The sequence below is a fragment of the Solea senegalensis genome, linkage group LG11, assembly GCF_019176455.1.
Source record: "Solea senegalensis isolate Sse05_10M linkage group LG11, IFAPA_SoseM_1, whole genome shotgun sequence".
Taxonomy (NCBI): Eukaryota; Metazoa; Chordata; class Actinopteri; order Pleuronectiformes; family Soleidae; genus Solea; species Solea senegalensis.
The window spans coordinates 403427-431354 of NC_058031.1; the positions used below are offsets into that span (position 1 = coordinate 403427).

Consider the following 27928-nt stretch of genomic DNA (forward strand, 5'->3'; position numbering starts at 1 on the left):
CAATCAACAATTATTACAATAAATGTCTGATAATTAAAGCTGTTTGCTATCTTGTTAAGGTACATTTAAAGTAAAACATTAAGTTACTATTATGTGTTATATCTCAGTCTGTCAATATACAGTATAGTGTATTATAAGTAAATTATTACACTTTTACAGTACAATCATTTTGACTTACAGTATACAGTAGCAGGTTTGTTTTTGTCCTTTCCTGTTGTGCATGTCAAATTATAGTAAATAACTATAATTTGACATCATAATCAAGAAATAATAATGTGCTTTACCAATTCTTTATTTTGTAAAACAGATAACACTAAAACTGTTGCTGTCATATTGTACCATATAATACTATTTTAGCATTAAAAGTGTCATTTCACATAAAGAGCTTCTACATACTGGTGTATTAACCATGACATAAACATGAAAAAGGTGATTTTTGATCATTTCCAATGCTGTTCATTTAGGGCAGTTGTGGAATTAACTGTCCATTTGATCATGATGTAATAGATTCATTAAGCACTGTATTTGTTATACTGGTCATATTTGTTATGTTTATATTCACCCAATGTTTTTGTAATTTATAGGCTGCTGGATTTTGATTGAGTGATTGATTTTCTTCTTATTATTATTATAATAAGTGTGTAAAGCATATAAACTGTAGTCACAGCAGTACTTAGATATACAGAGCAGCCAGTCAGAATAGACTAAAGTGATGTTTTATTCCTCCAAGCCTTCAGACATACAGGCAGCAAACTTAAACAATCATTCCATTCTGTCACCATAAGACATTTTATTTGGTGTAAATGTTCTTAATCTGTCACAATGAGGACAACACAGGCATTTTCCCTTCAGGGCTGAATAAAGTATCTATTTGTTAAGTGTTTTTGGACCAACTAGAATAAAATGAATGTTTGGTGAGCAATGTGCTCTTCAATCAGTAAATAAATCCATCAAGATGAATAGTAAGGAAGGTTGGCAGCAGAGTACACAATGCAGAACGCGCTGCTCCTGATTAAACTTTGCCATCATTTGCATTAATGCTGTACATTTACTTATGTATACACCAGTGAGCCGTGTACATCGCCGGGGAACTCCCCGAAGACCACGCTTCAAAGCAAAGACCACCTCAGCACTTTCTAACAACGTCATGATGAAACTTTATTGATTAGACATGTGCAATAGGACACACACACACACACACACACACACAAACATATACAAGGTTTTCACAGAACAATTACATCAGTACACATCTAATCCAGAAAGTCACCAAGAGACACTATCTATAATTACTTACCTGGATTTCTTTATATAGCTCTAGTCATTTTGGGTAATGTGTGTGTGTGTGTGTGTGTGTGTGTATGATAGCGACAAATCCACAAAGGTGAAGCAACTGATGCATGTTCTGTTTCTTTCCACGGCTCAATTGTGCAGCTTCACTTTCAGATTTAAAAGAAGAAAAAAAGAAAAGTGGTTCCCAGTCAATGAGCTCTGCTCTTCCAGTCCCAGCGTTTTCTCTGTCCTTTGGCTCGTCCCTCGTCCCTCGTCCCTCAGCACTTGCACTCGTGCGCGGTCGTGTGATCAATGCACAGCTACAGCTGGTTGAAGGGGACCAAATCCATTGAACAGTTGATTTGGTTCCATTTTACCAGCTTTAGCAAAGCATTTTAGGTGGAGAAGAGTCCAGGGTCCAAGAGGTGACGAAGAAGAGGAGGAGGAGGAGGAGAAGAAAGAGGAGGACACAAGTCTGGACGGGGACACCTGAAAGAGACAGAATATGATGGAGGAAGTGATTTAAGAGAAAGAGACGCTGAGCTCGCACACACACACACAAACGCGCAGACACATTGTGAGCAAACAGTTATTGATTATTGGAGGCGACGTCGCCCTTGAGAGAGCACATGTTTCTGATGAGCAGAGGCAAAAAAAAGAACAGGAGGGAATAAGGAGAACAAGGATCACAGAGGGGAGTCACAAGAAGGAATGAAAGTGAAGAAGAAAAGAGAATGTGTTGTAAAAGCTATGAGGACAAACAGGTACGATCACATAAGTGATGGTAACAGACAAACGATGAATTCATCATCAGCGGGTGGGACGGCAGGAAAATGACCTCTCTGACCCCCAGCTCTCCGTGGACCCCCCTCGTGGACTCCCCTCCTCGCCCTCCCCCACCTCACACTTCACCTGAGTTTGCGTTCAGCGCTGCTGAGTGTGGTGGTGGCACGAGCCCAGATGATGCCCTCAGCAGTCTTCGTGCTAAGCTGCGCAGCTCCGCTCGTCCTTGTTGCAACTCATTCATTTCCTGGTTCAATTAGCCGGGCTAATCGTTTAATCATTAGGAAATAAACGGTTTAAGTGGAGTTCTGCCCTGCCCCCAACACGCCCAGAATCCAACTTAGTGATAATTACTGTCTGGATTATTTTTTATTTAATTTTTTCCTCCACAACTGATTCACAATATTAATAATAATGCAGTTATGGAGGGTATGTTTCTTTTTAAAGTTTCTACTGCACTATATTTGAGAAGGAATACTTGAGTGAGCCTGCAGAGAAGCATCTGCTCATCAGAGCGTTTGAGTGTCTCTCAGGTCATTGTTTTTGGGTTTATTAGATCCCAGCTTCATATGTTTTACTTCAGAAAATGATAATTAGCCAGCAAAGCAGCCACATAATGAATGTGAATGAACTGCATTCATCACATCACCAGAAACAAATATTTAAACTAGAGAAAGCACTCTGAGAGACCAAACGAGTAAATCCCCTCCACCACTTTGCATCAAAGGTCCAGATCTTTGTTGCATCGTCACATCCATTGGATTATAACCTGTGTCGTGTACTTCTGAAGTTATGCTGCTCACAAACATACAATCACAACCTCCTTGTGGCGGTGTAATGAGTAATAACATGGCCCAGTGAATAGAACATTGCCTGTTTAACTGTTAATATGTTAGTGCTGCGTTAACGGCAGCCGCCAACACGTGTCTGTTTCCCACAGAGTGACCGTACTCGAGTCCAGAGTCTCTGTGAGTCCTGCAGCTGATTTTAACGGGAAATCGCTCTGAAATAAACTGAAAGAAACTTTTTCTGACTGACGACTGCGTAAAAGTGTGCGTTCAAGAGAGAATCATCCGTTCATCATGCAACTATGACGGTGGCAGCTTGCTATCCTACAGCATGGGGCAGGTTTTGTCAACCCACTGCTCATGTTTCCCTGCTCCAACACACCTGATTCAAATGTTAAGCTCATCAGCAAGCTCTGCAAACGCCTGATAATGAAGCATTTGCACAGTGTTGGAGCAAAGGAAACTTCTCTAACATGCAGGACATTGGCTCCCCAGGACAATAGCACTGAGAAAACCTGTTATAGGGACATTCAGATACAGATACATGAATTAAAAACACACCAACACTAATATTAAAACAACAAATGGTTGAAAACTGGGTAAAGAGTCGTGAAATACAAAATATGTATCTTAAAAAAGTCCTAAAATAAAGAACTGTGTGTGAGCAAGAGCGCCATAAAAACTATAACTATAAAGAAACACACACACTAACTCTGCACATGGGTGACATGTCCACAGCAGCTAATGTGTATTAGTCCACAGGCTAAGATAATCCCCATAAAATGCACTATTTCCTCCCCAAACCATAAAAAATACATTCCGACGGTGTTAGTAAATGACTGACTCTTAAAAATATTAAACTTTATAGTCTGTGAGTAATTAGAGCTGATTGAGAGACTGTTGGTTTCCGACTTTTCAGCTCTCGTTAACATGAGAGACATACATGACGATAATTGCCGTCTTTGTTGTCTTTGATGTCATAAATAGGTAATTATCTTCATATCTGGAGAGAGAGAGAGATTTATCAGGGCTGTCAACCCCCTTTTTCCACTTAATAAATACATCAGCGTCGCTGCACATTAATAAGAAAACACGACTGCTCAAATCCTGACAGGACATGTATGTAAGATGGCCCGTTCACTCTTCTCTTTACCCCTCCCTCCCTCCCTCTAGCTTTCTCTCTATGGTGTTTAATAAACTTGTCACCCAAGAGACCGGCAAATTGATGAGAGGGATGCATCCTTGAACAAGAAGAAAAGGGGGAGAGAAAAAAGAAAGTATAGTAAGTAATAGTATGGGAAAAAGGTGGGGGGAGGAAAGAAGGAGGGAAGTAGCACACGGAGAAGGAATGGATGAACTTGCATGGCCTGGATTCTGTACGTGTCCCAGAGCTGCTGTTGTTCTGCCTCCGCAACATGCAGCACTGCAGTGCGTGTGTGTGTGTGTGTGTGTGTGTGTGTGTGTGTGTATTCTGTGCTTCCATGCATATTACCTGCGTGGACAGTCATGTCTATTTGTGACCTTCCAAATGTGAACGTGTCCACACTGCTGTTGTGGACAATGACACACAAGTGCGAGCGTAAGAACAAGCAAGGGAGTTAATGTGAGCATATGTATATGCGTGTGTGTGTGTGTGTACTTGTATGTGTATCTTTGTGAGGACCATTGACTTATTAACTAAGAAGTGAGGTCACTTCTTGATCTATCTTAAAAGGGCAGTTTCTGGGTAAAAAGGTTTTAGGTTAGTGTCGAGACACTTGAGTAAAGGGTTTAGTGTCTCACTCAGTGACATATTGGCATGTAGACTCACAGAGCTGGGAATCAAACCCTTCACCTTCCATTTGAAGGACAACTTGATCTTCCATTGTCGTTCAAGGTCAGAGTAAAGCAATAGGACATGCATTATGTCTACGAGTGTCTGCAGTAAGATGTCTATACAAAAAAGTGTGTGTCTGAGTTTCCCGGGTTTTGTCCTCGTAAGGACCAGGTATAAACACCAACCTTGTGAGGACAAGTAGTCCTCACGTGGACAATAACCAGGTTACGTTAAGGTTAGGGTTATAAATGATATAAAACAATTTCAGATATATAAAGCAGAGTCACAGCTGCACCAGCGTGAATATGTACTTCAGAGGAGAAGGTGCTACACATGAAATCTGTTTTAGAACAGGATTTCCATTAGCTCAGGAGGGAATCCCTTCACTGGACCGCACTGTGCTCGATTATGGCGATCTGTGGTCCACACACTCATCAAACACACGACACCCACCTTCACCCGACCACCGCATCTCCACTCAGATCAAACAGAATCATTACACCAGTAGCGTTTTATCGTTAAGCCTCACTTCAGACGCCTGCTGAATGCTCCGACAGCAAGCGCTCTTTTAACATTTAACTTTGACGCAGCTCTGTCAAGATCAAACTGCAATGAGTGAAGGCGTTGTGCGTTCTCGACTTTAGCAGTGCAGGGAAGTGGATTGTATGTAGGTCATAGTACTGCATGTGTGCAGGCTCTTGACTGAGTATGTGCTGCTGCCGCTGTTAGGTGCCCCTCTATCAGGTTGACTGCGCGGCTGGAGATAGGCTGACTACTTGTCTATTCTGGGACTGTGCTGTCCGCCAAATTCCTGCCCTTATATTGGAGACACGGGGAGGGGCGGAGGACGTATGAGGGTTGGGGACAGCTGGACTCCTCCGGCAGAGAGGGAAAGAGAGAGTCATAGACCCCCGTTGAGACCTGGTCTTTCTGGAGTGATCCAATCACGTCCATATCATGCTCAATTCCAACCTGAAACGTAACTATGGGTCGTTTTGGCGCTGGTTTTGAAAACGTAGACATAGGTCGTAATTCATGCATACGACCTATATGTACGTTTCACTGGAGGACAGTCTGGTTTTTACTACAGTGGTGCGGTATTTTTCAACTCAAATATGCACCAGTGTTACTGAGGATAGGGTTAGGGTTTTGTCGACCACACTCGGGTACAGTGTGCTCGTCACTGAGACGACGGCCAGTGGCGACTTCAGCGAAGCTACTCGTTGCCACTTCCAAGGTACCAGGTTGCTGTCATGTATACAACCGCAATGTGCACTAGTTTTGAAAACGTAGACATAGGTCGTAATTCCTGCATACGACATATATGTACATTTCAATGGAGGACAGTCTCCTCAGTTCAGCCCTGAACGGTCCCAATCCATCCACAGATCTGATTACAGAAGCCACATAACGACGTGACTTGAGGACGCAAACACAAACCGTCTTCAGGACACATCATAGCTGTGGTTCATCAGAGCCCAAACATTAATTTATTTTGTAGCCATCACCACACTATTAGGGCCACACTGTTGGCGTAGTGGGTTACCCCAACAAGAGCCAGGTTTGTGACCCAGTTGGAACAAAGGCCTTTCTGCATGGAGTTGGCATGTTCTCCCATGTGTGTGTGGGCTTTTCCAGGTTCTCTGGTTTCCTCCCACAGTCCAAAAACAGATTTGGGGATTAGGCAAATAAGACACATTGATCGTAGTGTGAGAGTGCATGGTTGCTTGTCTCTATGTGGCCCTGTGATGGTCAGCTACAAAAACACTTTGGCATTGGACACATCTGTAGTCACACTAGTTTCAAACATAGTTTTGTTCTTTTAAATGACGTCAGTGTTTATTTAATAAAGCGTGGGACGCTGGATCCGCTCACATGTGGTCACTCGAGACACATCCATGGAGTGAACAGTCGAACGTAACTCTGTTCGTATTCAACGGAATCTCTGAGGATGGATGTTAATACCAGGTCTGAACAGTCAATGGCAGGAAGGTACATGAGGGTGTGATATGGTCCCCAGGGGACATTTACTGCACAGTGCAGGTGACGTTGCGACAGAGCAGCACCGCCGCGTGCTGGTGGAATGACACTGTGAAACAAGTCATGACACTGTCACTCTCCCTCACCATGATATTTTCATTCCAGACGTATGGCATGACAGCTTGGTCCGGGCTAACACAACCCGCTGTCGCCGCCACTCCCATCACTCACTCAGCCTTTTCACCCACTGACCAGAGCACATGCTCCGTGTCTCAGCTCTCTCTGTCTCTCAGTGACTGACTGACTGTCTGCACCATGGTTCTCCATCTGCCACTTGCAATCGTGAGGAGGCCTGTACACTTTTGAGAGCAACACTTCACGTCACGTCAACATGCTGCAACCATGGGCCGTAGACAAAAAAGTGGAAGTAGTTCTCTGGTTTGTCAGATGAGGTCAATCTGCAACTAGCAATATAGCAAATGGCCACCAGGGGGTGACTCTGTTGGTTGCAAGACAAACTTCCATTTGATGGAAGTCAACGAGGATATGAGTCTTCATATTACTTGATTTACAGTATCAGTCAGTCAGTTTGAGGTCTTTGAAATTGTACCACATACATGAGTGACCACCAGTGTGATTGACAGGTGTATTTCTGGTTGAAAACCCTCAACATGGCACCAGTCAAAGGCTTCATATGGGGAACTCAGACTCTTATGGGTGACGTCATTTCTGGTTGCTACTTGGCTGCAACGAGCTCCCAAAGAGAAAAAAACCCCTCTGCTCTTGACAGCAGCTGTGACAAACTAACCATTAAAATCCACTTTAAACTGCAATCATCGTCTGTATGGCAGCACTGAAATGAAGCAGATTTAGACAAACGCTCCTCATGAAGGGCCTGTGTGCATGTCTAATGAAGATGTTTAGTAATTAGCCTAATGCAAGGCCCACTATAGTAATGAAACAAGTTGACCTGTGGTTGGGCTGTAAACTTTATCTTCTGTGGCTGGCTGTGGTCCTGTTAATTACCCACTGACAGAGGGCAGAGGGAGATGTTGGGTGTATGCATCAAAACGAGTGCAGACATTTAGGGTAGAGCCAACATCCACTGGACTGTGATGAGTACTGCTGAAGTGGTGTAAAATAAAAAGTCAGTCAGAAACCCAGAATGTAACTTCAGGACTGAGACTCTGCGTTTAATGGGCTGGTACCAAACGCCCCTTGTCGCGAGGTTAGCGCGGTGCTAACGCTGCTGCAGTCCACTGCAGAAACTGGCTCGGACTGGCTCCTCTTCCACCACCACCCTCCTCCTCCTCCTCCTCTTCCCCCCTGCATTCAGACGTGAGCAGTACCCAACGGCTGACTCAGCGCTACACCCGCACCTGATTGGTTAATCACAGGGGGAGACAGGAGTGTAAAAGGACCCTTTATCCTCTGCTCAGCCTCTTCCTCACTTCCTTACTCTCCCTAAAGATAAAACACGTCTGTTGGAATAAAAAAAAAAGCACTTCCTGACCTTGTGTGGATGTTCGGCTCAGATGCCGTAGAGAGCAGCGACAGTACAGTACGATACAGCCGTGATCTCTTTCTTTATCGCACGACAGGTTGCTCCGGGTTAATGTGGCGGGAGGCGATGATATCTGTGAAGCTATGTTCTTACCTTTCATAACACGAAGCAACTCTGACAATGTCTCCACACATGTATGAACATGAGCGAAAGTCACCGACTTGACCTTGTGTCCGTATTTCATTCAACTTGACCTCTCATGGGTGGATTTATTTACAAAACTATGACCAGTTTTTTGCTTATTGCTGTTAAATGTCTCTTGACAGAATCTTTAATGTCTCTATAGAATATCATTAGTAGCCTTTATGCGTGTCTACAGTGCTCATACATTGTGATTATTGCAGTGTTTATCTCCCTCTGCTCTTGATTTTACCTCACAATGATTTAATCCTCAAAGCGGTTTTATTCTTTAACCTTTTAATCTAGCGGCAACACCCTTAAGACGATCAATACCTATTTAGATGATATACTTAATTATATCCCCCTGCTCTCCCACACTTTCGTCTCTTTCCCACATTTCTCTGTAAACCACCACAGCATGCAGAGATGCTCTGGCTACAACCTTGCCCAACTGACTTTGTCTTTTCTGTTCTTCTTCCTAATATTAACACGCAAATGTCATAAAGACAAGCTGTAAGTGTCTCTAATGAGCCACTTTATTGAGTCATTTCACCATGTATATATCCACAGTGTATGTGAGCTGGAACAGGGAAGCAAACCGCCTCGTGGTGCACGTGCACGAGTTGTTGAACCAGTCTTAACTGCCCCTCAGACCTGCCCCCAGCACAGTAACACACCATCAATAGCTGTAATGAGATTAAAATAAAAGATAAATCATGAAAACATTTGCAGTAAAGCAATCTGAGCCAGCACTGCTGCATGTGATTTTATGTGTCGGAAAGTGCTGAGACGTAGCTTCCCCAAAATGAAATGGAAGGCGTGCTTAAGATTCTGAGGACAGCCAGTACATCGCTAATTATCTGCTCATAAACTCACATAAGGATATAAAAGACGCCAGCCGCTAAGTCCTGCACATGCATCGCTGTCAGTAAACTTCTTGGCAGAGAGGAACAAAGGGAGATCAACGGAGACAGCTCGTAGAGAAAGGAATGATGGGAAAAGCTCAAGTGAAGAGAGATCAAATTAAGAGAATGAACGGCACTGACAAAGTTAAATGAAATAATTCTTTTTTTTTTTTTTTCAAATAAAGGAACTCTGTGGAAGATATCAAAGTAGAGAATACGTCATCTCATCTTTAGCTCCATGCAGTGGCTGCCAAACCGCAGCAGGCCCACCTTCTGTCATCACCTTCCTTCCTCCCTCTCTCTACCTACGCAGGCTGATTGTCATTCAGTGCATGGTCTCTCCGCACCCTCAACTCCACCCCCCCACCATCTTTTACCCCAACTCCCTCCATCCTCTACCCTAATGAAACCACTGCTGCCGCCACACTTTGGTATTTTAGCAGTGCATTCATTACAGGCCGCACTAAAGTGAAACAAAAAGGGTTTTCGGTGGGATTCAGTAAGAAAAAAAGAAAAGAAAAGAGTCCATGCATAAAGATAGCACCAGCTGACATGCTTTCTAATGTGTGCAAGACAGCGGGGCGAGTGCAAAGCTCACTGAGTGAGAGGCTTCGCTACAGTGAGATTAGAATCAGTGGGCAGTTCAGAATTGTGGTGCCCCGTGTGAAGAAAGGCGTATGAGTCAGGACGGGTAAATGTGATTAAAGTGAGTCAACAAAGCGTTCGGGCTGTAAGACAAAGTAAAGTTTACTATGGATGAAGCCTAAACTACAGAAGGGACTCATCATCGATTTCCTTATCAGCTGTTTAGCAGTGAATCATTTGACTCAGGTTTAACACACAGCAGCGTTAGAGAAAGCACTCAGAGACTGCAAACCTCTGCCGAGGCTGAGCAGCGTCACTCACAATACACTCCTGTAACTCACACAGTTACAGAATCTCTCCTGGTTTCTTTCTGCAGAAAGTTTCAGCAAAACCTTTTTCAGTGATACTGAAGTTATGCTTACACACAGTCAAAGAGACACAAATACAAATAAAAACTAAATGTATAGCTGGTTAAACTGACACAGTGTTTAAGATTCATTTAGGTCTAATTTATTTGCAGAAAACGATACAATAATAGTCAAACACTTCCAAGTATCAATATTACACAGCAGAAAGAGAAATATGTCACTAAAATGTGTTATAACTTATATTACATTGCAAACAGATGCAGCAACAGTTCAGTATATAAAGCTTTTATGTGTATTGACACTTTTGTATCAATACTTTTGCTTGAGTACTTTTCTATGACTGTAATTTTCACAGTTTCCACTTCACTTCGGGTTTTCTGCTCCCGCACTTTAATTTCAGTCTTATTTTATTCTCAATGCAGTTGATTTTGGCAGAAGGTAGACCGGCAAAGGAAAATTAAAAAAAAATAAAATAATTGTTTACAGTGCATGTGTCAATATACTTCTTGTATCTTGTATTTGCATTGTTCCCTCCTCCTTCTCCTGTGACCCTATGGATGGAGCAGAACATGCTGCTACTCTGCTTTCAGTGGCGTTCCCTTAACTAACCACACAAGAATCTCTCTCTTCCCTTACTCTTACTCCCCTTCTCCACACACACACACACACACACACACACTCCTTGTCTCAGTGTCTCTCCCTGCCACAGCTCTGATCTGACCTCATGGTGCTTAGAGTGGTGCTCTCAGCCGTGTCCAGCCCCAGTCTGACCACTGGAGACACATGAAAGGAGCTCAACCCAGACAGGTGGACATACTGAACCACCATAATGCAACACTGAAATGCTTTGCATCAGCTACTGTAGATGATGCACACAACAATCTAGTTAATGCAATAAGGAGATGTGTCTTTGAAACCACAAATGTTCTCTGCTTTAGTGTCACAGTCCAGTGTTTAACAGCATTTCCTGCCCTCCATCTTTCCCCTTGTCCATGCTCTGCCACTTCTACATTTGAAGTGTGCAGAATTTAAAAGGGAACGACATGCAGGATTGGCAAGGAAAGGAGTCAGTCTCTTTGGAGATTAGAGGATAACTAAGTGACAATATCGCTGAAAGATTCTGAACTCCCATTTTGACGCCTTCACGATTCCCATTTGGAATCGGTGACAGGTTGACATCACCTGTAACCAGGCTCCTTTTGGATGATACCATCTGTCTATTACACTGGTGTCCACTCACATACACATTTTCATCTAATGTTCTATTGAAGAAGACCTGGAAGAAGTGATTGAGTCCATCAACTGCTCAGGAAAACATTTACTGACGTCCTATATATTAGTTCTTTGAGCCTCCATCAGGGTATCACTTTATTTCCTGGTTTGCTTTTGGAGGAAGACCCAGAAAACTATGTCAATTTATATTTCTCTTTTTTTTTTTTACATACACCCTTTGAGGATAATCTCCCTCTCTCTATTCTCCTCATTTTAAAGACATTATAAAAACTAAAGAGCTCAAACTCCACAGAACACAATTACCAGCCTGATTCTGAAGAGAACTGGAAGGAGGTTTGATTTAATCGAGGTGATGTGCTGATGTCGCTGGATGTGACAGGGAAAAGAAAGGGAAAAAAAGAAAAGGCTTTAAACTTCACTGAGTGAATTTAAAGAAAAAAAAGGACACCATAACTACGACAATAGCCAGAGGCCAATACACAACCCACTCATGCGGCTCACTTAAACCTATAGTTTCTCCAGTCGCTCCTGCTGCTGATACAGCACTGCTGCGGCTGTGTAAAGCCCAGTGTTACAGATGGTAATCCGGCTATCATATACTGTAATAGTCTCTGTGCAACAAAATGGAAGCAATTATCTCAAAGCACACAACGATCGGTGGAACAGATCACAACGCATAACTCTTTATGGCCGTGGGAGATTTACTCTGTGTGTGTGTGTGTGTGTAACTCATGTTCATTACGATCCAAAACTCTTCCTCTCTTCTCCTCTTTTACTTTGTCTAATGATCTTTTGTTCCTTGCCATTTCTCGTTAGCCATCACACACACACACACACACACACACACACACTAACAGCACTACTGTACCTTTCACTCTTTTGTCCTTTACTTCTTCTTCCAACCCTTCACGGTCTCCCTTTCCTTCTGAGCAATGAATGTGATGACAGAGGAATGTTAACTAGCTCTCTCCTCATCTTAAATATACAAACACCAGGGGCAGGGTATTAATATTCTAAGACGTCCAGATAACGCAAATTACGACAAGCAAAGGTCTGGAGCGGCATAATGTCTAACGACTGTTGTGGTTCAGGCTAATATATACTGAAATAATCTGTGTCAGGGTCAGTGCCTGAGTGAAATCAACGGCTGACTGTCATATCAAAGGAAGTACAGTGTATAGTGAAATTATGCTTTAATATTCATCGAATGAAAGGGATTCGCAAAAATAATTGTGATCAAAACATGATTTGAATCTTAAGCTACAGTAAATTACATTTGCTAAATGAAGTTTATATTTTTGTTTACCTTTCTCTGATTGTCAGTCAATTCTTTATTTTACTCTTCTCTCAACATGCTATCTAAATTCAGTCAGTCATTCATGGTAGACAGAGTACACAGAAAAATAAGACAAACACTGACAAAAACATGAAATCCAGGCTGGTACAAAGTTTAGAGTGAGGAGGACACTGATTTTAAGCTCTATCACCTTAAAGAACTGGAAATGTTTAAATTATTGGATGGTAGAAAGACTCGCTAACCATTGAATGAATGCCCCGTAATGCAGGTATACGAGGACAAGGACATTTGTCCAATGGCATGTTTCCATCAGTTTGCTACGGTACGCTACAGTTTTGAACGGTAAAGCCAGGTTTGTGTTTTTTGACTGATGACAGTACCTTCACTTGGTAGGCAGTTAGTGATGTATGTAGGTAGCGTGATGTTGTACCAGTGCGACGACAATGAACAGTAACACTGAACGCGACACAACAAGAGGACATGCAGCAGCTCGTGGTTTTTTTCTGCTCGGTTTGAGTGATTCTTTTCTGTCGCCCATTCAGCTGATTGTCATGGGTCTAGCGCCACCTGTGTTGTACCCTACCTTTACTCTGGTACCCCAAGAAAAGGGTACAATAAAATGGAAGTGTTGGATAGGGTGGAAACAGTCGCTCGACATCACTGTGCTTGGAAAACCTACCGACAGATGATGATGATGATGTACTGATCAAAATGTGGCAATTATCCGTGATCCGTGAATGAAAATCATCCACCTATCAGTGACCTCTGACACGTGAACTTACAGGACAGGAGGAGTTAGTGGGTGGCAACCTGACTCAACCTGACACAGCACTGTGCAGTTGGACTGACAGACTCTCTGGGGACGGACAGTCTCGTTTTACTGGCCGATGTTTGAGCCACGACTTTCTTGCTGCCTTTTTCTGCCTTGCTGGCTGTTTCTCTCGTCTTGCTGTATCTCTGCCTGAAGCCGAATGCTTTGCCGACCTCCTGACACTCATGTGCACATGTGCACGCTGCTCTCAATTACCCTCCTCCTCTACTGGACCAAAGGGAGACACGAGGACGAGGCCTCACACAGTCAGAAGACATGTTAGCACAGGCAGTTAAACAAAGGAACGCATATGATTGCATGTGCACAGAAATGTGACTGCAAACAAAACCAGAACAAAAACTTAATTAATTGGTGCAAAGAAAGTAAAACTGCAACTGATTGCTTCAGTTGAGCTTTGCGCTAAATGCTAACAGGCTAAAAATGACAATGCATTATCGTGGCTACTAACGTTTGATCATAAGCAGCAAAACTAAATCAAAATGTTAACTTATTGAATCTTTTTTGGACTGTGGTGATGCTTGAGTTTCAGCAGATCAGGATTCAACATCTGGCGACCATGAAACGTTCACAGCAATTAGAAATATTTTGTTTAAGTAAGAAGTCGTTTTTTTTTATTTGAGCAGTGACAAACTCTTGTTATAACTATAAATAACATTAATTCAAATAAACGTTGAACTGATTTCTTTACTGCATGTTTACAGTATAAATGGAATTAAGTTACATTCCACCCTGATCTGCAAAATAATGGGAGCCATGACTCAAAATAGGTTATTACAACTTTTTTACTTAAATATGATCTTTAAGGTTGCCATGTCTCTCTTTTTCTGCTATAATCCTCAAAGTTTTGTTGATTTAATGAAATATTTGAGCAACTTTAAAGGTCCATTGTGTAAAACTTAGGCCACTTCAGTACAGCATGTTGCAATTACTGTTGTTTTTAGATCAAACTGGAAAAAACACACAGTTGTAAAAGTTATATTAGCTACAGTTTTATCATTTAAATTCAACTTTATAAGAGTATGCTAATTAACGAGCTGATTCTAGAAGGAAAAAGGAAAAAGAAAGTGTACTTTTCAGGTCGATTTTTATAACCAAGTCATGGAAATAACAGTGTGTGTACCTGCTTATGAGAAAGACAAGTGAAACCTTACTTTATATTTTCCCTGAGATGACTCTGCAGGAAATATATTTTTTTAAACACTGCAGGTGGAGGCTGCGTTATTAGAGAAACTACGTATAGTTGTGCAGAGAGGGACGGACGGAGGGCGAGATGTGTTGAAACAATTAGAGCTTCTTCTGTTTTTTTCTATGGTCAACTGACAATTACTGCGTCGTAACATTACAAATGTTATGACCTTATAAACACAGAGTGCAATTACAATATTAGGATGACTGTAAACCTTGGCAGTAATTATGAGGGTGTCGATGTAAGGAGAGCCCGCGTGTGAAACTATGTGTGTGTGAGTATCAGCGGGGATGTAGAGGAGGAAGATACGGCTCCACCGCCATCACACTGCCCTTGTTCCTTTAATTACTTCCCTCTGCTTCACAGCTTCAGTGCATAACAATTATCCTGCGTGTTCATTTGGAGGGAACGCAGCCTCTCTCTCCTGATATCGCACAGCGACGGACAGGCTCTGGTGTCAGCAACATCACTTGATGTACAGAGAACCCTAGTGGGAGCCATTAAATCAGACTCGGGCTAATACAACTGTCTTTTACACCCCACCACCACCATCTACCTCTGCACCATAAACAATAAACAAGTGAAGCTGCCTGTGGCACTGCTCAAACCAGATGTGAAGTTTTTTCTTTTCTGTTTCCTTCCCTGCTTCGATTTTTGTTTTTTTGGAGCTCAACATGTTCGCCCTAAAAAAAGCACAACAATAATAATAATAATAAAAATAATAATAGGAGGAAATGAGGAAAATGAACCACAAAGTGATGTAATCATTTACAAATGCAGCTGGTGTCCTACAACTGTTAGAATCAATTACACACTGCTGGAATGTGCGCTTCTCCTTTTAGCAATTTGTGGCTTTGGTGTGTGTGTGTGTGTGTGTGCGGTCACACGCACACACACACACATGTACTCAGGCAGATGGGAGGGGGAGGGGCCTTTTGCAGTCTATTGGAGTCTAATTCAAGCAGATGTCTGTTTAATTGATTGAAACAAATTACCTCAGCATTGATCCCTGTCCCGGCGTAGGAAGTGATCGGCTTTACTGTGTGTGTGCATGTGTGTGCGCAGGTATGTGTGCGTGTGTGTGTGTGTGTGTGTGTGACCTATTCAGTGGAAAAAGTGACTTAATCGCCCAATGATAAATAGTAATTTGGTTTCTGATCGCGCCGTGTGTTTTCCTAATCGACTCCCGGTTTCCCTTTTGAACTGACGCACAATCATTCTCACATTAAAACACTGCACCAATTAACTGATTGATTTTTTTAAGTCTCATAATTATGAGTAATTCATTAGGGTTCTGAGGCCATTCCTCACCAAGGCCTTATCTTATTGTGTGTGTGAGTGTGTTTTTTGTCCCCTCCCCCTTTCATATATTATCATCTGTCTTTTCTTTTTTCGGAGGGAGTCATTTGTCTGCCGTGGTTTCTCGGTGACACGGCGGCGGCGGCGGCGGCGGCGGCACATGTTCCACCTCTAATAAGCTCCGTGTCGACTCTTACACGCTTCTGTAATGACCGAGTGCACGAGCAGTCGGCCCGTGTAAACTGTGAAATTACACATTTGCTTTGGCTTCGGCCCGTCGCCGGTGCCACAAATAAAAGCTGCTGCTGCTGCTGCTGCTGCTGCTGCTGCTGCTGCTCAGTGCAGATATATTATATCCGTGTAATGTGTACATATTTGAAAATAGAACATAAACAGCGGGATAAATCAATACGGTGGCTAGAAGTGCTGGCGTCGATGCTAGGTAATGTATTTGTTGTACTGCGACATGCCCAGTGTTTGTGTGTCTATATATACACATTTCATTTACATTACACCAGTGGAAGTGATGCAATGTGGGTGTGTTTGCTTTTCTTTTTTTATGCGTGCGCCTATTGTTTGAGGAATGACTTTGGGGGAGGGTTCAGGTTTACGTTACCCCAGAGATTCACTTTGGAGACATAAACACAGAAAGTGATATAATAGACTGAGTGTGTGTCCTTGTACCCGGGTGAGACACACACACACATTACGTCTCTTTCAACTTCCATTACTCTTTACTTCTGTTCTACCCTGAAGATTACTGCCGATACACACTTACTATAAACATGATTAAAAGAGAAACAAACAAAAAAACGAGACGATAAAGTCTGACACTTAAATCTGGGGAAGGCAACATATTTCTGGCGTTATCGATCAATAATTCCATAATAACCTCTCAGCACGATGTAAATCAATGGGGGATGGTTTACAGACGCACAGCTGAATTTGCAGCGTCATGGGAGGCTTCGGCCAATCACAGAGCAGTTCAGAGAGAGAGAGACAGAGAGAGAGACAGAGAGAGAGAGAGAGCACTGAAAACAACTTCCTTCACTGCAAATAAACCTTAAAATAAGAGTCTGAAACAGTCGGAAAATAAATGCAAAAAACTTTGAGTCAATATAAAAAGGAGATTCAGAGAAAGGTCAAAGGTTGTGTATGAAATAAGCAGATATCTATGTATAATAATTGTATTTAAAAAATCATGTCGTTGAGACTCGACATTCAACTGCTCTTCTAGCAATGTCGCGTACTGTAGCTTTAATACGAAAAGCTAAACACAGTCAAACTCCAACAGCCTGTACTTTCTATTACTACACAAACTGCACTAACTAATCACTGCATGTGTATGTTTATCTTTGTTATATTATTATTATAATATTATTATTATTATTATTATTATTATTATTATTATATTATTATTATTATTGTTAGTAGTAGTAGTATAATAATATTACCACATCATAATTGTTATTGTTATAATTATTATTTGAAGCTGAATTTAAACTGAGTCTTTTTACATTTTGTATGTCATTTATGTTTTCCATATGTGATCATCACAACAAATGATGTTGTGTACATGTTTTCACCACAGCATGAGGCTTCACAACTGATATTATGAGCAAATAATAATAATGATAATAATAACATAATGAACAGAAGACGAAGAAGGGGGAGAAGCAGAAGATTAGGAAATGCTTCTAAATGAGTAATTCTATTTAAGCTGAGAAACAAAATGGATTGTCTTGTTGTCAAAATGCATTGTTTATAAAATGCTGTTTACTAGTTTTACTGCTTGTGGAACAAATCACGGTGTGAATCTGTTTTTGATGACTGAATGGAGGCAAAAAAAAGTCGTCAAACTTACAAACGTCGCTGCAAAGCCAAAGATGAAAGTGCATTTTTTGCAAATGAAGTTGTTTTTTTATGTTGTTTTGTTGTCGCACAAAGCTCTTTTTTGGCTGTTCAAACATTTTTTACTCTCGCTGCTAATCTTGCTCTGATTGTCCACTTCCTCTCTGACTGTTTTTTTACACCCAGCTGAAGTTTCAAACACTTGGTCTTATCTGTACTGTACAGAGGTGGAAATGCACGGCGCTGCATCCCCACATTAATAATACCAGAATGTGTTGTGACAATGTACACAGTGCACATGTGTTTTCCTACATCTGTCTGTTTCAGTGTGAGCGGTGTGAACAATTCATTATCTTTGATGAGATGCCACACACACACACACACACAAACACGTACATAATATTAATGATTGATATGGTGCCATAAACAGCCATAGTGTGCAGTGATCGTGTGAGGACAGAAGAATGTGTGTGCTACTTTATCACACTGTTAGACAGCTTTTCCCAAACAGGAAAGAGGACGTTTGACAACCTCTCACTCTCCCGAACCAAAGTCCACAGAGAAAATCAACGCTTTTAAGCTCAGGGGGAAACGGGAGCTGCTGCTCTTTTCAAACACAACACAACAGCAGTGGACCAACAACTCCCGGTTGCTGTGATGTCGTTGATTTTCTCAACAGACTTTGGTGCAGCGATGTGTGCGGTTAACAGCGACACAAACAAACGTTCACGTACATGCAGTCATGTGACCCCCGCTGTACATTTCTGCATTAAATTCACACGTCGCTACAGTCAATGTTCCGCATCACTGGTCTGTATGTAACTATCGCTAATCCCTCACTGGGCCCATGGATTACTAGCTTTGCCTTTGCCCTTGTGCAGACCTCCCAGATGGGGGGGAGGGGGGGAGGAGTCAGTCAGCCAGTCAGTCAGTCAGTGAAGGAGAGCAGGGATGGAGGGGTCAGGGGAAGCCCTGAGATGAAGCACGAGTTCTCGCGGTGTACACTGTATGTGTGTGTGTGTGTGAGACTGTCTCTTGCCGATTGAGGTAAAGTGTTGCCGTCGCTTTACTTTTAGTGCCCGCCCCCGCCCCCGCCCCCGCTCCACCTCACTTGGTCGTCCGGCTTTGGCTGTCTCAGCACGGTGCCGCAGTCAGCATTGTTGCATATTTAATGTCCTGATGAGAGCTTCCACCTGCTGACACAGGCAAAGTGACAGAACAATACCCCCCCCCACCACCGCCACCCGCCCCAATATACACACATGCAGGGTATGGTATATGGCACACACTCACTCACACACACACACACACACACACAGTGGTCGTGAACACCATCATCAATCCAGTCTCTCTCTGCCTCATCTCACACACGCTTGCGATCCCACTTCAGTATACACCGCTCTTTCCCTTTCTGTCAAACCCCACACCCACCACGCCCCCCACACCCACCCCCCCACCCTCCCCCCACGCACCACCTCTCTCTCACTCTCACCACCGTGCCCTTCTAGCTTTGAATTCCTCCACAGTACATCGACCTTTCCTTCTGGCTCTTACAAATCACAGCAATAAATCCATCCCAACATATAAACACACACAGACACTCAGCACACACTTTTATGTTTGGAGGGGTTGGGGAGTGGCCGTGCGCTCCCAGGTGGAGTGTTCTCCGTGCACTTTATTCTGGACCCGGTTCGTCCTCTCGTTCTGATGGTTAATTAGATTTGGAACAACACTGACTGCGCGTATTACTGTAATGTTTAACAATTCTGCTTGGCACCAAGCACTTTGTCTTGTTTATGGTTCCCATTTAACTTTTGTTTTTCTCTCTCTCTCTGTCCTCTTTCGGCGAGATTGACAGGAGATGTAATCCAGCCGCAGGTTCCTGTCGGCTCCCACGCAGTCAAACACACACACACACACACACACACACACACACCTGATCGGGGCTGAACGTTACAACACTGAAAGTGGCCCAAATAAACCTAAACAGGGACAGGTAAACCCTAACTAGGTCACATACACATATTTATATACAAAGTAGGGCAAAATGCATACAACTACACGCTCGCGTAATTGTTATACCAGCTCCCAAACCACACCTGGATCAGTCACTGCTCAAGCGTACACGTGTAAACCTAACAAATGTAATCAAGCAAATAATCACACGACTGTCGAGTACAAGGAGAAACTGACACCCATGTTTTCTGCTGACTCAGCAGAACGAGCTCATGTCGCCTGAAACTGTCACTTTCACACAGAACCCTCTTCATAAGTCATTTCCTCCAGTGGGTCCCAAAACCCAGATCCGGGCCCTGAGACGATTACCCTGAATCCAGTCCAGATTAGTCGTGTTACATTTTAGTCAGAATTGTCCCCATGTGACGTCTCAGGTGATTATGACAATTTACACCAACACAGAAAACATTAGAATGGGATTATTATCACATAAAAACTGTTTGTTTTTTTTGTCCACACCCGATGAAACGCATCACTGTGTGTTTTTTAATACAGAACGCTCTTTTTTGGAGTGCATTGACTTTTTTTTTGGTACAAAGCGTAATTTCTTGGAATGTTATAATCAGATTATCTTCCTTTGGTCCCTCGTCTCTGTCCCCTTTATTCTGGCGACAAGATTTCCAGGTGCAGTGTTGTTCCGTTACAACAAGAACACACAGAAAAGTAACACGTTTGTCCGCAAACTTTTGTTTTTGCGACATTAAAAAATTCCCCGTGGTAAATACCAAGCATTCTAGTGCAGGCGGAACACGCGGCTCTGTGGGTCAGACTGCATGACCACAATCAGGCGCCTGAGTCCAGTCGTTTAGTTGAGAGGGTCCTACATCCACGTCTCTGCCTCTTCCTCCATCCGTCTGACCATGCTATCCATTAGCAGGCATTTAATCACTGCACCATTTACTGGAAACAGCTATCCTTCTGTCTGTGGCGTGTGTGTGTGTGTGTGTGTATGAATGAATTTGTGTAGCATGTGTTTTTTTTGGATAACAATAATAAAAAACAACAAAGGTAATTAAAAGGAAGTGAAAATGGCTTGTGAAAGCAGTAGCGTGTGAGAATGCACATACATGTTTTCTACAAATCAACTCAAAAAGAACAGAGTGAAAGCGATATCCAAAAAATCTATCACGGCCCGAGTGGAAACTGCTGACTGCATGAAGACATGCGGCTGCACCTACACGTTCCTATAGTGTGCGTCTCTCTGCGGCACGAAGCTCACTGACGGGATGCAACATCAGGGCAGGAAAGATGCATGTGCACATAAACATTACATGGGACTATAAAACACACACACACACACACACACACACACACACGCACGACATCTTCTCCACATGAAATGTTTGACTTTCACATTCAGGTGCGACGCTGTAATCTTTCCCAACCTGGGATACATACTTCTTTACATTCCATAGTTGCTCTTGTTCATATGGGCATATAAAGAAGTATGTCCCCCAAGCCGGCCACTGTCCTTGGTGGCATCAGGCCCTCCTCCTCCTCCTCCTCTTCCTCCTCCTCCTCCCCCCAAAATTCACCCAACATTCAATGGAGAGGTAAAAAAAGAAAATGTTGAATCAGGATCCAAAGACCAGTGAATGAACACAAGCTCGCTCTGATCCTCACCAGCGTCAGGGCCTCGTTGACATCAGTGACTCAGACATTAAATAATTAACTTCACACAAAAACAAATAAATCAGCAATAAAAAAAAAAAAAAAGATTTGAATGAATGAATGAATGAATGAATGAAAGGCCTGTTTTTGCTCTTCAGAGTAGTTTAAAAACAAACTGTTTGCACTTCTCCACTGAAACTGAATAAGAACATTTTTTCAAAGTGGCAAAAACATGGTGGGGTCTTGTTTTTAGAAGAAGAAGAAGAAGAAGGAGAAGAAGAAGAAGAAGAAGAAGAAGGAGAACAAGAAGAAGCACTTTTAAAAGTCATATTTCACTTATGACGTCAAAACAAACGCCCACATTTAAGAACACATGACACAAAAGAAAATGACAGTACTGGAGCGTAACCTGAGTGTCTGCTGAACCATGTGTCCGCTCTCTGACACACACTCTACATTATCACACACACACACACACACACACACACACACACCGTACATTATCACACACACACACACTGTACATTATCACACACACACACACACACACACACTGTACATTATCACACACACACACACACACACAACAGCGTTCACCTTGAGTGTCACGCTTTAGAGGTTCAGCTGCAGCGGTGCTGTGTGTGTGTTTGTGTGTGTGTGTGTGTGTGTGTGTGTGTGTGTGTGGTTTGGCTGATGGGTGCTGTGGATGAAGGGGAAACGAGGGAGATGTTGCACTTACCTACACGGGCAGATGTTGCCTCCAGATTCCCCCTCTTTTTGCTCTAACTCCTCCTCCTCCTCCTCCTCACCCTTCTCCCCCGCTTCAGCTGGGCCGATGCACCAAAGAGAGAGGCAGTAAAGCGAGAGAGAGCAGAGAAGAAAAAAGGAGACTGTGGAGAAGAAGTGCTTTGCTCTCTCTCTCTCTCTCTCTCTCTCTCTCTTCTCTCAGTCTGTGTCCCAGGTGCTGCCTCTGCAGTCTCTCTCTCTCTCTCTCTCTCTCTCTCTCTAACATCCTCTCCTCACTCTGATCCTCTCTCTCTCCCTCTTCTTCATTCCTTCCTCTCTGTCTTCCTCACACTAAAAACTTTTAGTCCAGCACCAGCCACTGGTCCCACTCTCATCCTCCACCACTGACACTCTTTCTTCCTCTTTTTCCTCTCTCTGTCTCTCTCTCTCTCTCTCTCTCTCTCTCCACTATGCCATCCATCTCTTGCCCTCTTTTCCTCACACACTCTCATGGACGACCATGCTATGCCGTGTTCTTCCTCCTAACTGCCCTCTCTCCTTTATATAGTATGTGCTCTTATTGTCTCTCGCTCTCTCTCTCTCTCTCTCTCTCTCTCTCTTCCTATTAGACACCACACACACACTCTCCTCCCTCACCCTCCGACTCTATCTGTCCATCACACTCTCCAGTAGTGAGTCTGCTCCACGACGAGCAGACGCTCGTGATGATGAGGTTGAATGACACGAGGGCAGGTTTGAGTGTGAGTGTGTGTGTATTTCTTCATGCATTGTGTGTGTCAGTGTGTAAGTGTGTGTCAGTGTGTGTCAGTGTGTAAGTGTGTGTCAGTGTACACAGTGTGACTGTGCCCTTGTTGCTTGAGTGAACCCCATTCATCTGCCCCCCTCAGCACCTCTGCACCCTCCCCCCATTAGCCTCCGTCCCCTGATCCACCAGCCACACCATCCACCATCACCACACACACACACACACACACACACACACACACACACACTTCCACGCCTTCCTCTGCTGTCTCCTCCCCACCCTCGAGAGATCAATACCAATTTATAGGCAAATGCACAAAGGCTGAGTCGTGCTTTTAATGAATTGAACCATTGCTAACGTCAGGCATCTAATGAAGGCTCTGAGGGAGGCATTGAGAAAACCTCTGGCTGGAGCAGCAGGAACGCGGATGAGGTTCTGACTTCAGCGAGATTCCATCACGAGAGTTCTAAACACGACGAATCTCCCGTGACCACGCGTCGTACACCGCCACACACACAGTCATGGTCTCAGTCATGATTCAAACCAGTCTCATTGTCCAGATGTGTCCCTCGGCAGTAAATGGCACACAGTGGCAAACTCACGCCGCTGTAACATGAAAATGTATTGATCACTGTTAATAATCATGGTCATGGCTTCAGGAATGTGACGGTGGGGTCAGAGGTCAGAGAATGTCAGCAGAGGAGGAGGACAAAGAAGTCTATCGGTGTGTGTGTGTGTGTGTGTACACTTGTTACATGTGGCCTCTTTAGGACCTTTTCTGGCATAAGCACTGAACAAAACCTGGTCCTAATGAGGCAAAACCTCATTTCTGAGGACCTGCTTAAGGTCAGGAGTAAGATTTGCATTTTGGTTATAGGTTATAGAATGTCTTTGTTTAGTTTGTCTAAATGAATGGAAGTCAGTGTGAGTCCTTAAAAGGACAGCAGCACAAACCTGTGTGTGAGTGTATGTGTGTGTGTGTGTGTGTGTGTGCAAACAGCTGTTTCTGTGACACAACCGGGTTTCCCCTTTAAATATTTGATACGACCAATGTGAGGTCAGTTATGATACAAGGTATGAAGTGAGACACAAAGCTGCCGCGTTCACGCTTGACGACCCAGCATGCACTGCTTCCACAGGCATGGCCAATTAACTGCAGTATCAGGAAGTCTTCGCCGACCTTTCACCTTGAACGACACGTGAATCTAATCAAATATCCATGAAAGCTCAAGCTGACACGGCGCAATCTCTCGCGCTATTAATAATGCTGGATTTATATTTGTACTCAGTGTGTAAAAGATCTGTTTTTCTATAGGTGTCTGTCTCCACAGTGGAGAGAGCAAATGCAGTAGATATTGCAGGTAAAAGCAGCTTTGTGAGTATCTTCCCTCTCGTGTCAACTGAACCTGCTAAACCAACGTGAATATGTCATCCTCTACAGGGCCCCAATCAGCTCATTTGTGTGTTCCTACCACTGTGTACCCAGTGCCACGGGGGCTGCGCACATCAGCCCTGCCCGCCCAGTAATTAAACTAAAAGTCTCTTCCATAAATCACACTCGTCTTCTCCCCTCTCTCTCTCTCTCTTTCTTTCATTCCTCCTCTCTTTTCTCTCCAAGCGATGGAATGAAGGTTTTGTAAATCACCAGCAGGGGCTGGTAAATGAGGTGGGTTTCACACACACAGACACACAGACACAGACACAGACACACAGCAGCCCAGTACCACACATATAGACACATTGAGTGATCCACTCTGGCCTCGATATGCCGCCATCATCACAATATTTCCAAGCAGGAATTAAAACACTCAGGAGGGAAATATAGACAAGTGCTGTAGATGGCAAGATAAGGGCAGGATGTAATGTACACCCGCACTGGGCTGTGAGACAGAGCTTTGCAGGAAATGGGCAGAATTTGCTTTTATCAATGCTGCTATGATCACTGTAATCCTTACAATAGAGTGTGTGGAAAGTCCAAAGACATTTTTCATCCCAATAAACCGGTCGGAAACAGAAAACAATATAAATCCTCTCGTAAACCTCATTCCTGTCTGTTCTGCTCTCAGCATTCGTAGTCGCCGCAGTTAAACTGTATGAAAGCCAAGTTTCACACCCACTGGTCGGACTGCGAGCTCGGCAGAAAGACAGACGGACAGATTCTCCTCAAACAGCTGCGCGTCTTCTATAACCGCTGCGACCATGCAGGCTGTCTCCTATAGGGCAGGGCTGGGACACCCAACACCTCACCACCTCCAGCTATTCACCACGGAGTCTGTCAAAGCTCCGGATGCTTGACAGACAGCTGACCACGGCTGATCTCCCTGGTATCTGCTCACCGGGTAAAATTAGCCTGGACAGGAGGGCGAGGGAAACGGAGACAGGGATGGAAGCACATGCGGGACTCTTTTAGAACCTCGCTTCCACTTTAAACCTCTCCTCCCTCTCGGCGTCTCCAGAGACTAACACATGTGTGTCCTGTCTAAAGATAGAGCTGAGGCCCCAGTGGGATGCCCACACGGACGCTGAGCTTAACACTGGGGCACATTAGAACATGCTCGTGAAGCGTTTCTACTGATAAAGCTCACCTGTCCTGCATTCAAATATAGAACAGGGAGCAGGGCTGCACTGGTGCGACACTGTGAGCTCATACACCAGAGGAGGATTTTACAACGATGTAGGCTGCTTTAAAAATAAATGTCCACAAACTTCACTCTAGTGAAGCCTTTGAAGTCACCACTCAGGTCTCAAGGACAGATTTTATGGTCAGGCTGCTTTGTGTTTTTACACATTGGTTCAATTGTAATGACACCAATTTGGAAGCTAAATGTTCGCCTTACAATTAACTGTGGTGTTCCTCAAGGCTCAATTTTTAGGTCCTTCACTTTTTAACCTTGAAATGCTGCCACTTTACTTCGTCATGCCTCTAAATGATCGAGGTCAAATCTACACCTTTTTAACTGTGTTGTAGAAAATGTGTTTTAGTCACTGCTTCAAGCAGTGGGGGAAAGTACAGGCATTGTTGGCGTTAATTGTGCTTTTGAAAAAAATAAACATACATTGACAACTACACATCAGTGTGGTTTAGGCGCTTATGAATAAATTCAGCAAGCAAATGTCAGTTTCTTATGTATGATATGATATCAGCGTCGTTGAAGAAGCTGATTAGAAAACATTCCAGAGCCTCAAAGACGACCCCTGACCTTTTAACCCTAATGTGCAGAGATGGCTCTCAGTCACCGTGTGAGACACGATAATGCATTTGCTCTTGATTTTTTTATTTTTTTTTTAAAGACGTTTAAAGAGGATTCACAGCTTCTTTGGCTCATACTCTCACACCCTGTTATGTAAAGGAACAGATGAGTAAAACCTCCAAACTGTAAAGTGTGTGTGCGCGTGAAGACAAAGCCTACTGACAACCACACACACACACACACACACACACACACACACACATGCTCACGCTCACAAATGTACAACAAAAAGAACAATTATTTTACAAAACACAGAGAAAGACAAATACTTTCACACTCACCATGGTAAAGGTGATCCAGTGAAGGATGGTGGCCCATGCAGAGTGAAGCGGACGCTGCAGGCAGACTCTCTCCTCCCTGGGAGCTGAATCAGCGATGGAGAGTTTAAGGATGCAGAAAGGAAAGGAGGAGGAGGAGGAGGAGAGGAGGAGGAGTGAAAAGAGAGGAGGCAAATGAAGAGGGTCAGAGAACTGACAGAGCTTTCTCACTCTGTTGGTGGATAAGGTAAGAAAAGAAGAGGAAAAAAAAAATAGGACCCGTTACAGGTAGAGAAGAGAGAAAAAGAAAAGCATTGAGGTTGAGTTTGAAGTGATGACTGGGCAATGAAATGCGTCAGTCGGTCAGCAGCTGCCCGTCTCTCCACATCACACCCGGCCATGTAAAGTTAGAAGGAGGACAGCTGAGCGGGCTGCCAGAGAAGGAGATGGAGTGAGATAGTGACTGCTGACAGAGCTGAAGGACAAATCAGGAGGAGGGAGAGAGGGCGGGGGGAGGGTACGAGGGAGTGAAAGAGTGAGTCGGGATAGACGACGGGTGAGGGAAACATTAAAAAATAGTGTAAAATCAGAAAGGGGAGAAAGAGAGGGGGAAGGGGGGAGAAAAACATATAAGAGAATGGAAAGTGTGATGGAGGCAATAAAAAAAAGTGAAAACGGGATAAAGCACGGTGGGAGGTGTGAAAAAGTTTGGGTTGTACATTTTAGACTAGAAGCAAAAATGGATTAAAAAACAGAAAAAAAGAAAGTGGTGTAATAAGAAGCACCACCACTCGTACAAATAATAATAACAATAATAATTATTCATTTGGAAAGAAAGTGCTCAAAATGACACATAGAATTGCAGACATGTAAGAAACAGAAAAACAGTATAAACATATGAAAAAACTCCACTCAATCTCTTACTTTTTTCAGTGTTTTTCTCCGTATTCCACTTTCTCCATATCTTTTCCGGCAATCGGTGAACACACGGTTCCTCCAGAGATGAACCATGAACGTTTGCTTTTGCAATTAGACATCAAATTGTTGGCAAAAATAAAAAAAAAGTCTGCTGACACAGCTTCAGGCGCAGCGTCAGCTTATTAGAGTATGATGATTTTTTTTTTTTTTCCCTGACTGACTAAAGGAGAAGAAAGCAAGTTCAAATGAGACAACTGGGGGGAGGTTCAGCGGGATCAGAGGAAACCCCCACCATCCCAGGGTTTTTATACCAAGGTAAGAACCACAGCCACGCGCCCTCCCAGCACCCGCATGCACGGCCATGCTCCACGGCCTTATTTAGTGAAGCATGGCAAAAAATAGCCTCCCGAGTGCTGCTGGGGGTGTCTGGCTTAAAGTGGGAGGAAGAGGGCGGGGACGACAGCGAGGTGAGGCAGAGGGGAATCAGAGAGGGTGTTGGTGATG

At 43.5% G+C, this 27928-nt stretch overlaps 1 long non-coding RNA gene across 1 annotated transcript; it reads right to left on the bottom strand.

The window, feature by feature from the left end:
* Positions 1-694: 694 nt before the first annotated feature.
* LOC122776711 lies at positions 695-27628 on the bottom strand. Its single transcript, XR_006361252.1, has 3 exons — positions 27431-27628; positions 26531-26613; positions 695-1761 (listed from the first exon to the last, which is right to left on the bottom strand). It is a non-coding gene; the product is annotated as an uncharacterized LOC122776711 (long non-coding RNA).
* Between the last annotated feature and the right edge of the window lie 300 nt (positions 27629-27928).